Source organism: Dermochelys coriacea, chromosome 1, assembly GCF_009764565.3.
Source record: "Dermochelys coriacea isolate rDerCor1 chromosome 1, rDerCor1.pri.v4, whole genome shotgun sequence".
Taxonomy (NCBI): Eukaryota; Metazoa; Chordata; order Testudines; family Dermochelyidae; genus Dermochelys; species Dermochelys coriacea.
The window spans coordinates 224,773,885-224,788,430 of NC_050068.2; the positions used below are offsets into that span (position 1 = coordinate 224,773,885).

Genomic DNA, 14,546 nt, shown 5'->3' on the forward strand with positions numbered 1-14,546 from the left:
AGCTAGCCTCCAACCCTTGTTCTAATAAGAAACCTCTGGGTTGTATTGCTTGGAGTTATATGCACTTATGAGGCCATCACTTAGCAGCACCTAAAAATAGCTGAGTATAGTGACATTGTTAGCAAACACTAGTTTAAAGAGACAGAATAGTTTGTTTGGGGAATTTTAAAGAGTGCTAAGTTTTCTTTCAGAACTCCATCTGCTTTGCCAGAAAAATGGCCTTTAGGGCATTTTAAACCAGGATGAAATCTTTAAAGGCTTAGGTTACTGAAATTCTTTAATTAAAATAAGCAATTTTTGTGAGGGTCTGGGTGAGGGGTTTTAAATATTCCTTAGCAAGAGTCCATCCTTAATATGGACAAGTGCTGTCTCTGGCCCTAATTCAGCAAAACATATAAGCTTGTGATAAACTAAACAAAGTGCTCAAGTCCTATTGAAGTCAGTGGGTCTTAAGTATAATAGGCTCTTTGCTGAATTGGTGTATCTTTTAAAGTTGGAGAAAATGTTGTTTTGAGATGTATCTGAAAATAAACAATGCTTGGGGGGGATAGGACACAGAGATTTTTTGGAACATTTATGTCAGAAATCCCTTGCACTGGTGGATTTATTCTGTGTTGTTTGTCCTATCTGGTAACATCTCTTTTCAGGAGGGCCAGCCATTATTTTTAGTGAAATATTTGCTGCTTTTCTGTGTTCTCGCTCTCTCTCTCTCTCTCTCTCTCCTAAAACTCCCTCTTGTCTTAATATGGGGGCAAATAACCCCCCCCCTTCTTGAAATGTCTCTAATTGCTGTCAGAAGTTGGCTGTCATATGCTACAGTTGGGCTTGAAAATTCTACTTACCTGTGGAAAATAGGAGTTTTTAAACAATCCCCCGCTCCCCGTCAAATACCATCAGCTTTTGCAGAATGTAAGCTACAGTAATTAAAAACAAAACATCTGCCCTCCCAACAAATCAAAAACGCAAACAAAACTGCTACCGCATTCTTTTACCTCCATTTTTCACCCACCTCCCCCCAAAGCTTTCTAGCCATTATGGTTGTGTAGATAACTTTGCAAACATAACTAAGTATACCTTGATGTACAGTACTATCTTCCCATGTCTGCAGACTGAGCTTCAATGCCTCTGCCAAGCTTCATTGGGGTGGAAATGGCTCAGTCTTTCCAGTTTCTTCTGTGGCTGTCCACAACCAGGTGGGCAGTGGTGAAACTGACAAAAATAAAGCCAGTTTGACTTTGCTGTTGCTGTTTAGAATAATGGGGATGAATTGGGTGGGGGGAGAACAAGTAGGGAACAATTTAGAGGAAGAGAGGATATGATATAAGGAGACAGGAAAAGAAGAAACAGACAGTGCAGGAAAAGATGCACTATGATCTAGTACGGGAAAGAAAAGAGGAAAAGTAGAGTGAAACCTGGTGGGCAAAGGCAAAGGAGATGTAGTGCACTTTTGCTTTTTTTTTTTTTTTTTTTTTTTTTTTAAAGCGCTATTAAAATGGAATGTTGTTTGAGAGTGTTGTAATACAATTGGGCTTTGTTCCTTTAAACTATAGGGAGTGTGGTTCTAGATTGGTGACAAGGCAGGTATTTTCATTCTGATTAGTAGCCTTGTGCTAGTAGGTATCGAGTAAGGTTGTATTTCCCCTCCCCCCCCCCACAAAAAAACAAACTCAACTTTCGTACAGTATTTTAACATAGGCTTTTTGTAATTAATATATGGTGTCACTAGATGTAGTCCAACAGTTTAGGAAGTATAGGAAAATACAATTTCTGATAGGATCAGTATTGCAAATACTACAGGTCCAACTAGAGAATGTAAGAAAACTTTAATACTAATTTGCTTTGAGTGGGAGCTATGTTTAAGAGCATACTGTTTTTATAACTTTGTAATCCTAGTTCAGTTTAAATCATCATAATATAATAGGCACACTCAAAATTCTGCATGTGGAATTGGGATATGTGATTGCTCTTGGGGAAGGGTGTTTTTTTTCCCCTTGTCTTGTGTTATGGATTTTAAACAGTAAAACTTAGAAAGGCAACCAACAGATTAATTGCATTTCAAATGCTACACCATAAAAATAGCCTACCTCTTCATCATCTGGAGAGGCCTCTCTTTATTTAAGGCCCAAGGACAGTAGGCCACAAATAACTTGCTCTCAGGCACCTGTAAAGAAGTATTAAAGATGCACCGGGGGGGGGAGGGGGGAATTTATATATCGGTCTTCACTAATTGATTTCCTGATGAATGCATGATTTACCTCTTCTTCCCCCCCCCCCCACCCCTCTTCACTTATCCTTGGCTGTTTACATCTGTACAGAACATAAGTATGTGGTTAGTTTGGATGGAAGAGAAATTTTGTCTTGACATGACAAACTTTAAGTGATATAGTATATGTGACTAGTGATCTGCTTCTAAAATATGTCCCAATCCAGGAGACTGATGCCCTCTAGTCAAAGCAGGCACAGTGGTGCTTGTTAGCTTCCACAGACCACCCTGCCATTGTTTGTTTTTATTTAAATAATCTAGTATTATATTAGGGTTCACACTGAGTGATGTACAAACACATAAGAAGAAATGGTCACTCCTCCAAACAGCTTTAATCTAAATACGCAAAACAGAAAAATTTTGATTTCTTATAAGCAAAATATCAAAGGTTTAAAACTTCTATAGATGTTAAAATAAATATTCCTCAAACCATTCTCTCTCCCTCTCTGTTCTGACCTCCAGCCAGCCTGCTCTTCTATTGCTGACCAAAGATTTGTGGGCAAGATCTTCAATTGAGGTAAATTAACTTAATTTCAGTGCACCAGCTGACAGTCTGTCCTGCTTTGTCTCTAGTCTGTCCTGGAGGGACCATCAAGGCATGAAAGGTTTCCCCTCTCCAAACCTATTCAATGCTTGCCTCTCAGCTGAGACAGCCTATAGTTGCAGTTGTGGCTTTGTGATTGGACATGTCTGCTAGAAATGAGACTGAAACAACAAATTCATTTCACATATTCTGTCTAATAGCAACTATTATTGGTCACTACACACCAGGTCTGGATTGAACTGGCTGCTTTTTAAAGTCTGAAGGGTTCTGTAATCCATTTTAAATCTCTTGGTCTCCCATGAGTTAAGAAATTACAAATAGTCTTCACATGAGGCTGAATTACAGTTTCAATGCCTTAGTTTTCAGAGTAGCAGCTGTGTTAGTCTGTATTTGCAAAAAGAAAAGGAGTACTTGTGGCACCTTAGAGACTAACAAATTTATTAGAGCATAAGCTTTTGTGAGCTACAGCTCACTTCATCAGAAGTCAATGCCTTAGTTAAAATTACTGGCATTTTCCTCTCTTTGCTTACCCATATGTAAAGCATGTTGGAATATTTTGAATGAGTGCTACATAAAACCATAGTCTAAACAGATCTAGGGACAGCACGTTACAGGAAACTGTTTGTTTAATATTAGTTTATTTAAACTTTTTTTTTATCTGTCTTGCAGACCTATCCTCTTGGGCTGTGTTTTCTTCACATTTCACAAGCTGAGCAGGGTTGGGTCAAGATTTAGATATCACTTGGATATGAGGTCTCAAAGGAAATTTTAGGAAATGGTGTTGGTGATTCCATAGGTAGAAACACAGAAATTGCTGTACTGGATCTAGTAACTCTAATTTAGTATCTTATTTGTGAGTGTGGCCAGCACCTAATGCTTCAGAAGAATGTGCAAGAAACCCCAGAGAGGACAACTAAAAGTCTTTCTTTTATATCAGACTTGATTTGACTTTTCATTTTCATTCAATCTCCCTGTGTCCTTGCATTTTGAGAATAGGTAAATAGGAGTGATTGACTTTACCTTGTCCATACCATTGTTTTGTATACCTCTAACATGTCCCCTCACCAAACAAAATGGTACTAGTCTTTTTAGTGTCTCTTCATATTGAAGTCTTTCTATACTTGTAATAACTTTTCTTATCTGACTCTGACCATATTAAAAAATGTCATCAGAGACAGACTAAAATATTATTAGATATAGCTATAGCCAGAGATGTAATATTTATCTATAAAATATTGTGCGTGTGAGAGAGAAACCAGAATTGAACACAGTACTCCAGATGAGGCTATGCCATTGATAATACAGTGGCATAATATTTTCAGGGGGTGTGTGTGTGTGGTGGGGTTTTTTTGTTTTATTTTGTTTTTTTAATCTTAGCATTTGGTTTTTGAATGCTGCTGCATTTGATTAGACATTTTTCATTGCAGTTCCACAATGATGCCTGGATCTCTTTTCCATGAGCGGCCACAGTTTAGAAACTGGTCATTCAAATTATTCCTTCTAACCTTGCTTTTGTAAACATTGACTTTAATCTGTATTATGCTGCCCATTTACCTAGTTTAGATAGAAACCTTTGAAGTTCGGCACAGTAGCCTTGTCTAATCTACATTTTGTCACTAGCAAACTTTGCCACCTCACTGCTTGTCCCCTTTTCCAGGTCATTAATAAATGTTAACCAACACAGGTCTAAAACAGAAGCATGTGGCAAAAACATTAACCTTGCTGTTAACATTTTTGCCAAGTTAACTACTTTGTCTTGTCTCTCTTTGTCTCTAATCTGTGGTGATATTTTACCTCTAGCTCCATGATTTAGATTCCTTCTATAGCCTTTTGTTAGGGACTCTGTCAGATTTTTTTTGGAAAGTCCAAATAAATCCCATCAAATAGTTTTTTAGATACTTGTTGACGTACTCAAAATCTAATACGTTTGAGGGGCATGATTTTCCTTTGCCAAAGCGGTTTCAATTTGTTCCTGTTTTATCATGTTCTAAATGTTCTATAATACTACTTTTTTAGTTATTTCAGCAAGTTCACTTGGTACTAAAGTAGAGCTCACAGACTTACTTCTCTGGATTACTTTTCGTACGTTTTCAAACACAGGTACAACATGTTCTCTCCAATCCTTCTGAAGTACCTGATTTTAAGGAGAGAGTGCATATTTTTCTCAGCTCAGTCACTTCATTTTTTACTTCCCTCATAACTCTTGGCTGTAGATCCTTTGGATCTGGTGACTTACTATTAGTTAATCAATTTGTTTTAACACCTTTATGTCTAACGGTACCTCATCTAACCTACCTTGGGCCTACTATTTTCAGGAAAGAATTTTCCCAGTGTCCTGTGTGGTAAAGCTTTTTTCAAAAAACTCACACACTTTCTCAGAAATACTGTTGTTATCCTTAACTGCTCCTTTGTGGTCCAGTGCAACTGTTGGTTCTCTAACCTTTTGTAGACTTAAAGAATTTCATGCTAGTGTTTTTATATCTTTAACTTTTTGGTCTCCTACACTTCCATTTCACCTGCCGTGGTTGAATTATGCTCCTTTCTATTTGCTCCCCTGGGTTTGGATTTCTATTTTCTGAGGCATACTCATTTGTCATGAATAATCCCTTGAATGCTGCTATTTAACCATAATGTTCCCCCCCCCCCCGCCTTGCCTTCCTGCTTCCTTTTCTTGATAAGTGGTATGCACACCTTCTGTAACGCTTATGTTTGTTTAAATAGCTTCCATGCTGAGACTAAGGATTTTAATTTCCCCACTTTTGACTTCTGAATCTCTTCCCAACCTCATGCGTCCAAAATAGAATTGTACTGCACTGTCACCAGAATAGCTCCATCTTTATTTGTGGTGTTTAATGCATTTGATATCAGGGACCTCTTACCAAAAGCCTTCCTCTATAAAGGAAATTGCTTTAGCTAGTAGACCCTGACATTCCATTAATTAGAAAGGATATTCTAATGCAGGGTGACTAAATGTGCATAGTCTGGCAGTGGTGAAAGAGTAAAGAAAAGAGATTGAACAGTACATGCTGCTAAAAAAGGAGAGTCAAGGCCCCTGTTACATAACTAACTACATTTGTAATGAAGATGTGTTAAAATCCCTAACCAAGCTGTTATACAGGAGCTCTAGGTAAGGTTCTGTCTATACTGCAACTTACAAGCAGGTCATGAGACAATGGTTTTGGAATTGGGTAGCTTATAATTACTAGGTTAGTATGTTGAGCCCTGTGTGCACAGTGGTGGAGAGGTAAACTAACTGCAAAATATGCAAAACAATCTCATGAGGATCAATATGGCAGGTGTAGAGACTTGCCTCTATTCTGAGCATAGATGTGGAAAAATCACCAGCCCCACAGCAGATTTTCTCACTCTTGTAACTTGTGAAACCATTCGTGAATGGCATTAAACTCCCCCTATGTTACAGCTTTTCTGTTGTAAGAAAAGCCTTAATTAAATTGGTTGTAATCACTTCCCAACCTTGCCTAAAACAGTATGCAACTAAATAGCAGGAGAAACAGTGAACTGTGACCCCTCTCCCAGCTTATCCATATTGACTTTGAAGCCAATTTGGAAGGTAACCTGAAAAGGGAGGGGGAGGGAAGGAAGGAAGAGCAGATTTATGCCACTTTTTTTTTTTTTTTTGCTTCATTTTGATTTACAGAAGGTTTGAACGTTTGTGTCTGTGTGTTTTTTCCCCCCCCCCACCCCACATTTTACTCCTAAAAATAAGTATGTTTTTTGCTGAAGCTCTCAGTTGGAGGCTCCAGAGATATGGCATGGGGGCACTGTCATTCCTAACTAAAGAAACTATTTGTTAATCATAGGAATTAAATAGTGCAACCCCACCCCTTTTTTTTAAATGGTCTGTGTAAAAATCACTTCTCTTAATTGGCTGGGGGTATTTGGTTGGTATTTGTGGCATCATAAGCATGTGATGATGATGTCCCATAATCTTTCAGGAAATTAGGGTAAATAAAACATGAATTTTAATGGGGAAAACCCACAACCTTCCAGGCTGTCTTTTATACATGATAATGAAACAAGATTCCAGACCTTTTGAAACCACCTCTTAGTTCTTGTGCAGGTTAAACAGTGTTCTTTAAATCATTCAGATGCTCTTCTTCCTCTCCCCTCCCCCCAGCAGGAATTACCAGTCACACTAGACAAGGTGGGAAGAGATTGGGGTTTTCCCTACACTTTCATCTATGAAAATCTTCTCACTTTATTTCCCTACCATCTCTTCTTTGTAGCATTTGTAATGTCACTTCACCTCCATCATGTAGCATCTTTAACTGCTGTTGTAACCTGAATGCATCCACTGAATACATCTGATGAAGGGAGCTGTAGCTCACGAAAGCTTATGCTCAAATAAATTTGTCTCTAAGGTGCCACAAGTATTCCTTTTCTTTTTGCGAGTACAGACTAACATGGCTGCTACTCTGTAACCCTGTTGTAATTTACAGTTTGTGTCACCTGGTAGGTGTGCTGAGCACTGACAAAACCTGCTGGCTATCCCTTGAGGAGGAAATGGAGAGATTCTTGCATGCATACATACATACATACATACAGGTTTTGCAGATGGGGAAATGAGACCCCAGAATTAGGTGTGTGCAGTAACATGGTATGAATTATTGATTAATCTGCATCACTTCTCTTGTACAGGAATCCCTATTTAAAGAGACATGTCCAGTTTGTTTTTTTTAAAAGTCTGAGGCTTTTCATCAGTTGTTGCAAAGTAACACCTACGATTACTGTATGTTTAGAAAAATCCGTTTCAGTTGTGGTTACTGTGTGCATTGACAGTGCAATGTTTGTAGTCTGTTTCCCCTCTTGTCCGTGAGCCTTTCCTACACTGAAATAGTTATCTGACAATCCCTAGTATTTTTTTAAACATTTGTTTAAATAGAATTGAATATAGTACAGAATAAACAGCATATAGCCTTTTCAGCTGCACTGTTATGACTTTTGGGGTGGGGGAGAGGGTGATCAGCACAAGCAACTTCTTTTCCCCTGGCTTATTCCTCAGGCTAGAGATATATCGTAAATTTTCCAAGTCCTTGTTATGTCTCTGTCTTCTGCCTGTGTGAGATGGCACTCTGTCCAATACACACACAAGCTTCTAAATAATGTTGTTGTTGTTTCTGCATCTCCACACTGGGATGTCATAGTAGCTAGGGGTGACAGATCCTCAATTGGTGTAAATTGATGTAGTCACTTGATATATATATTTTAATGGAGCTGTGCCTGTTTACACTAGCTGAAGATCTGGTCCTGTATGAGCAAATATTAAGTAAAAACTTAGGTGGTTTTTTTTTTTTTTTTTTTTTTTTTGGAGGGGGTTTCTTTTGTGTCTGGTTCTCCATAGGGAAAGGGAATGGAGAATGAACCTGCTTTGTGCAGTGTGTGGAGTTTTTTGTTTAGGTGGGTTTTTTTTATTGGCATCTTTCAAGTCCTTTCAAAACAGTGATCTATCACCACAGATGATGTTGTGTGTGTGGTTTTTTTTTTTTTAACCTTTTTAAATTTATTTAAAGTCAATTTATATCATCCAGCCTGCTTCTAAAGCTTGGAAGTGTGTCCTCCATGTAAGTTCCACTTCACCCATCTTCTTTCCCTCCCACACCAGCTTCATTTTTTGTGTAAAACCTGACAGGTGTGGTGTGAGCACAATAGCAGGAACCAGAAACGCCTGTATTTTAGGCCTGATCTACACTAGAGCCTTATTTCAGACTAGCAGCCCTGTTAGTCTGTATCCATAAAAAGAAAAGGAGTACTTGTGGCATCTTAGAGACTAACAAATTTATTAGAGCATAAGCTTTCGGGAGCTACAGCTCACTTCATCACAAGTGAGCTGTAGCTCCTGAAAGCTTATGCTCTAATAAAATTGTTAGTCTCTAAGGTGCCACAAGTACTCCTTTTCTTTTTACTAGAGCCTGACTTATACATAAAGTTGCACTGGTTTAACAAAAGGTGTGGTCTGTAGAGCAAGTTAAACAGCTACAGGTTTAAACCAGTTGAACAGTGCCCAGGCAGGGATTTGCAACAGTTTAATTTAAATCATTTTAAAACCAATTTAAGTTTGGTTAAACCTCTGCAACTTCTGTGTGTAGATGCACGCATGCGCACACACACACTTTTTCGTGTGTGTGTTGGCTAACAAAATTTTAAGCATCTTTTAGCACCTACTGTAGACCGGATTTAACACCATCTTGTAAAAAAACATTTCATCTTCACTAGATGCTCAGTAGTGTTTAAAACCTTGTAAGTTGTTGTTGTTTGTTGTTTGTTTTTTTTTTTATTTTGTAAAGAATAAAAAGAATCCAATCCCTTCAGACACGCCTATTCATGGAAGACGCCCCAGTCTAGATTAGTTTTTGCTATTGATTCTGACACAATCTCTGTTCCCTAGAGTAAGTTGCTTACCTTTGGTCTCCAGATGCCGCCTCAGTGGAAAAAATGGAACAAGAAATACTTTGCACAGCCACCAAGTGACTGACTGATATTTGTAAAGCTCTGTGAAGATCAACATTTCTAGGTATTTATTATTGTTAAAAAGTTTCAATCACTGTGTAGTAACTTTTTTCAGAGTAGCAGCCGTGTTAGTCTGTATTTGCAAAAAGAAAAGGAGTACTTGTGGCACCTTAGAGACTAATAAATTTATTTGAGCATAAGCTTTTGTGAGCTACAGCTCACTTCATCGGACTTTCCTTAGCAGATTTTTCTGATTAACAATGGAAACTGACCACAGTTCAGGGAACTTGGTAAATGGAAACCTTCTCCTTGCTGCATTTTAGCACTTAATGGCTCCTCTTCGTACCTGATTTGCTTTGACTTTGTTACTTTCATTCTGGGCTTTTTCTTTTTTTAAAAGGATTGCGTCTCTTCAGACTTATGATACTTAAAGGGTCTCCTCCCACTCTCAAAGTGGGAAAACTCCCATTGATTTCAATGCTGCATGTGAGGTCACACCACACAGAGGATGCCATTTTGAAGAGTGCCTTGCCAGCAGGACCGTGTGTGCGTGTGCGCTCGCGCACGTGAGGTCCTGCCAGCAGGAGCAGGGCACTCTTCAAAAGGGCGTCTTCCATGCATGTGACCAGATAAAATCATGTTCAGTTTTGTCTCTGTACCAGACAAGGGACAAACGATAGAAAAACAGGACTCCTCAGCTTAAATCAGGATGGATGGTCTGCCTACTCCCTTCCTTCAGGTGAAACGGGGACTCTTGTTTCATGATACTATCACTCAGTCACCACCCAGCCCTCCATAGTCAGTGCAGACTGGGTCCCTTTCACTACTCCCTCTTAAGTCCTGTGGAAAGATAATACAGCCCAAGACTACATAAGCTTTTCCCCACCTTATGGTTCCCTGGAAACTGTGCAGCCAGATGGTAATCCCTGGTATCATGACTCCAATGGATCTATGCTGAGGGTTGGGGGGACAGAGCCTGTGACTTGAGAGACCTGGGTTCAGTTGCCTGCTGTACCACAGACTTCCAGTGTGACCTTGGGCTAGCCATTTAGTCTCTCTGTACCTCAGTTTTCCAAATGTCAAAAGGAGATAACAGCACTTCCATACCTCACCAGGGGAGTTGAGGATAAATGCATTAAAGACTGTGAGATGCTCTGATACTGTGGTAAAAGGGACCAGATATGTACCTTAGAGAATGGAGGGAGTGCTGCAAGTGACCAAAATTGGTGCAGGGCCTCCATGTATGTTCCTGGTATCCCACAGATTCAGGGCAGGAGGGAGGAAAAGGGAGATCTATCAGGTTATAAAGAATCTTGTCTACACTCCACCCCTGGCAAAATAGTTTGAGGTAATTACCACAAGAAAGTCCATGTAAAAAGCACCCACCCTACCACTGCCGCTGTTGAAATGGGAAGGCTCCTTTGGTTTTTTTTTTTTGGTTTTTTTTTTTTTTTTTGTGTTACCACTTGGGCTTTGTGTAAACACACAAATTGTACCACTTTAATTATACAGGTATAGTTAATGCAGTACAAACCCCACCCTTTAGCGTGAATGTAGTGGCAATGGTGTAACTATGCTTATACTGGTATAGTTTATTCCCCTTCCCATACAGAAATAAGCTACATCATTAGAGGCACATGTATGCCGGTATAACAGCATATTATTTAAAAATCAAGCCAGCCCCCACCCCCCCATTTACACAATTATACTGGTACAAAAATTGTGTGGACCAGGCCTCCTTCCACTCTGGGGCATAATTAACACGGGGGGGGAGGAAGAGATGTTTTTGTTAAATGCAGTGCAACACACATGCTCCTTCTCAGGCATGGAGACTCACAATACACCTCTCCTGAGGAACCCCTCCACTCCTAGGAAGTTCTCCAGCAAAACCAGGGAAGAACAGATTTGTCATTCCTGATATTTCTAGTAATGTTTTAAAAAATACCCAATCTTGTTTCCCTGTCTTTTGAAGGGGATAAAATAAAGTTTCTAGGCCTAGTTTATTCACACACCACACTTCCTTTCTTTCTTTTTTAAAAAGGGGTGGGGTTTTTTTTTTTTTTTGCATGTCACTTCTAAAATCAGTGGGACTGAAATTTGTCTTAAAATTTGTTTTGAAAATTTGGTTTGAATAAATGTGTGGGGCTGGAAATTTTTTGGAAGTGGGGCTACTAGACTACTGTGTTACAAATGGCTATGATGAAAACCCCTAGTACCATAAAACCAATCCTTTCAGAATGGACCTGAGCTAAATACAGCATTAATATTTGGTAGAACTCCAAAGCGTTAAATAACTGTTCGGATGATTATGTTTGGGGGGTATAGATATTACTGGTTTTGGCCTCTAAAGCTGATGTTACAAGTTGTTGGTTTTTTAAATGTGTATTTTCTATACGTTCCTTTTCTGTATTATGTGTCTATTAATATAGCACCTATGAGCCCTAGCCCTGGAACAGGACCCCCCCCCCCAGTGTGCTAATTGCTGTAGAAACACAGAACAAAGATGGTTCCTGTTCCAAAGAGCTTATGGTCTTAAGCATGAGATAACGGGGATACCGACAGGGGAGTAGGAGGAAACAATGAGACAGTATTGGTCAGCATGATAAGTAGTAGTCTTTGCATACCAGGAGCCTAACCATTGTCTCGTTTTTGTAGGCCTCTTGGCAAAGGAGGGTTTTAGGTAGAGATTTTGGAGGAGGAGGTAGCTCTGTGGATGGTTGCAAGGAGCGCCTCCAGCATGAGAGAAAGCATGAAGGTGCTCATTTGAAAAATGTAACAAGTGAATGATGAAGGCTGACATCACTGGCCGATTTGGAGGCAGGAGCTGATATCTTAATAGTGAATGAAAGATAGTGGGTAGAGTGGGGGTAGGCCATGAAGAGCATTGAAAGTGAAGACAATCAGCTTACTTTTAATGTGATAAAGAAGGGGACACCAATAAAGGTATGCAAAGTCAGGGGTGATATAATCTAAGTGACAACTAGGAAAATGATGTTTGCAGCTGCATTCTGATGGATATGGATTGTATTTGTCAAGGACAGAGAAAAGATTTCAGAGTAGCAGCCGTGTTAGTCTGTATTCGCAAAAAGAAAAGGAGTACTTGTGGCACCTTAGAGACTAACAAATTTATTAGAGCATAAGCTTTCGTGAGCTACAGCTCACTTCATCGGATGCATCCGATGAAGTGAGCTGTAGCTCACGAAAGCTTATGCTCTAATAAATTTGTTAGTCTCTAAGGTGCCACAAGTACTCCTTTTCTTTTTTAGAGAAAAGATTGTTGCAGTAATTAAAGATGTGTGTTGATGAGAGCCTGGACAAGAGGCTTTTAGATGTGTGGATGGATAGGAAAGGCCATATTGTAGATATGTGATGCAGAAAGAATTGGCAAGATTAACATAGCCTGGCTGTGAGGACCTAGAGGGAGTTTTGAGTTGAGCTGATGTCCAAATTACAAGAAAGCAGGTGGGAAGGGCTATGCAGAGCTGTGGGTCTTCCGTACAGAGATGGTAGCTGAATTTGTGTTTGCGGATGAGATTACCCAGTGGTAAGGTGTACAGGGACAAAAGAGGGATCAAGGGACAAAGCCTTATGGAACCCTCCTCCCCCCAACCCCTCCCACCCCCGAAAGTTGGAAGGGGATTGAAAAGGATTCTTCAAAGGACACACACAGAAGGAGCAGTTAGAGAAGTAGGAGCAGAACTAAGAGGATAGAGTCACAGAAGTCAGAGGAGGACAAGATTTCAAGAAGAGGAGCATGGTCATCTGTGTCACTGGTGCCTGACAACTTTAGTCAAAGAGGATGATGCACTAGTTCAGATCTTTGGCTAGGAAGAGGTAGCTCAAAACTTTGAGAGACGTTTTCAGTGGGCTGTTAGGGGTGAAAACCAGATGGGAGCGGGTTTTGGATGGAACTAGAGATTGGAGAAACAACATGTTCAGTGATCTTAGAAATGTAAGGGAAATGGGGCAGTAGCTGGAGAAGCAGGTGAGATTTTGAAGATCTGATTTTGAGATGACAGTATGCTTGTACTGTGAGGGGAAAGAGCCAGAGGAAATTGAGTGTTAAGTCTGAGTGCTGAATGCTAAAGATTAGAAACAGGTCTGACTACAGATTTAATGACCTCTTTTATACCCAACTGTGACAGAAAACTTTGAGATAACGGTGATGTCATTAGCTAATGAAATAATTCTTTTAGATTGGCCAGTGATCTCAACCTTGTTTTTTCCCTTACCACCTTTAATTGCAAAACAACTGGATGATTAAAAATCCAAAAGAAATTTGGGTTTTTTTTCCAATGGTACAGTGACTATTTTCACCATCTCCATTAGTTAACAAAGGGAAACTTTAGCAAAAGTTGGAAAAACTCCCAACAATTTACATGCATGAACTTCTAAAAGATTTATAAAAAGAAAAGGAGTACTTGTAGCACCTTAGAGACTAACAAATTTATTTGAGCATAAGCTTTAGTGAGCTACAGCTCACTTCATCGAATGCATTCAGTGGAAAATACAGTGGGGAGATTTATATACACACACAGAGAACATGAAACAATGCGTTTTATCCTACACACTGTAAGGAGAGGTTTCAGAGTAGCAGCCGTGTTAGTCTGTATTCGCAAAAAGAAAAGGAGTACTTGTGGCACCTTAGAGACCAACAAATTTATTTGAGCATAAGCTTTAGTGAGCTATAGCTCACTTCATCGGATGCATTTGGTGGAAAATACAGAGGGGAGATTTATACACACACACACACACACACACACACACACACACACACACACACACACACACACACACACACAGAACATGAAACAATGGGTTTTATCATACACACTGTAAGGAGAGTGATCACTTAAGATGAGCCATCACCAGCAGCGGGGGGGGGGGGGGGAGGAAAGGAGGAAAACCTTTCATGGTGACAAGCAAGGTAGGCTATTTCTAGCAGTTAACAAGAACATCTGAGGAACAGTGGGGGGTGGGGTGGGGGGGAGAAATACCATGGGGAAATAGTTTTACTTTGTGTAATGACTCATCCATTCCCAGTCTCTATTCAAGCCTAAGTTAATTGTATCCAGTTTGCAAATTAATTCCAGTTCAGCAGTCTCTCATTGGAGTCTGTTTTTGCAATTTTTTTGTTGAAGGATAGCCACTCTCAGGTCTGTAATCGAGTGACCGGAGAGATTGAAGTGTTCTCCAACTGGTTTTTGAATGTTATAATTCTTGACGTCTGATTTGGGTCCATTCATTCTTTTACGTAGAGACTGTCCAGTT

General features: G+C 39.6%; 1 protein-coding gene and 1 long non-coding RNA gene across 2 annotated transcripts in view; both read left to right on the top strand.

The window, feature by feature from the left end:
- The first annotated feature begins 824 nt into the window (after nucleotides 1-824).
- On the top strand, nucleotides 825-1,649 carry LOC122460346. The gene is made up of 2 exons (XR_006281601.1): nucleotides 825-1,436; nucleotides 1,483-1,649. It is a non-coding gene; the product is annotated as an uncharacterized LOC122460346 (long non-coding RNA).
- Nucleotides 1,650-2,761: 1,112 nt separating this feature from the next.
- The window catches only part of DUSP16 (dual specificity phosphatase 16), an 80,308-nt gene continuing 68,523 nt past the window's right edge, over nucleotides 2,762-14,546 (top strand). The window contains 2 exon segments of the mRNA XM_043515047.1: nucleotides 2,762-2,780; nucleotides 9,241-9,339. The gene's annotated coding sequence lies outside the window, so the exon portion shown is untranslated.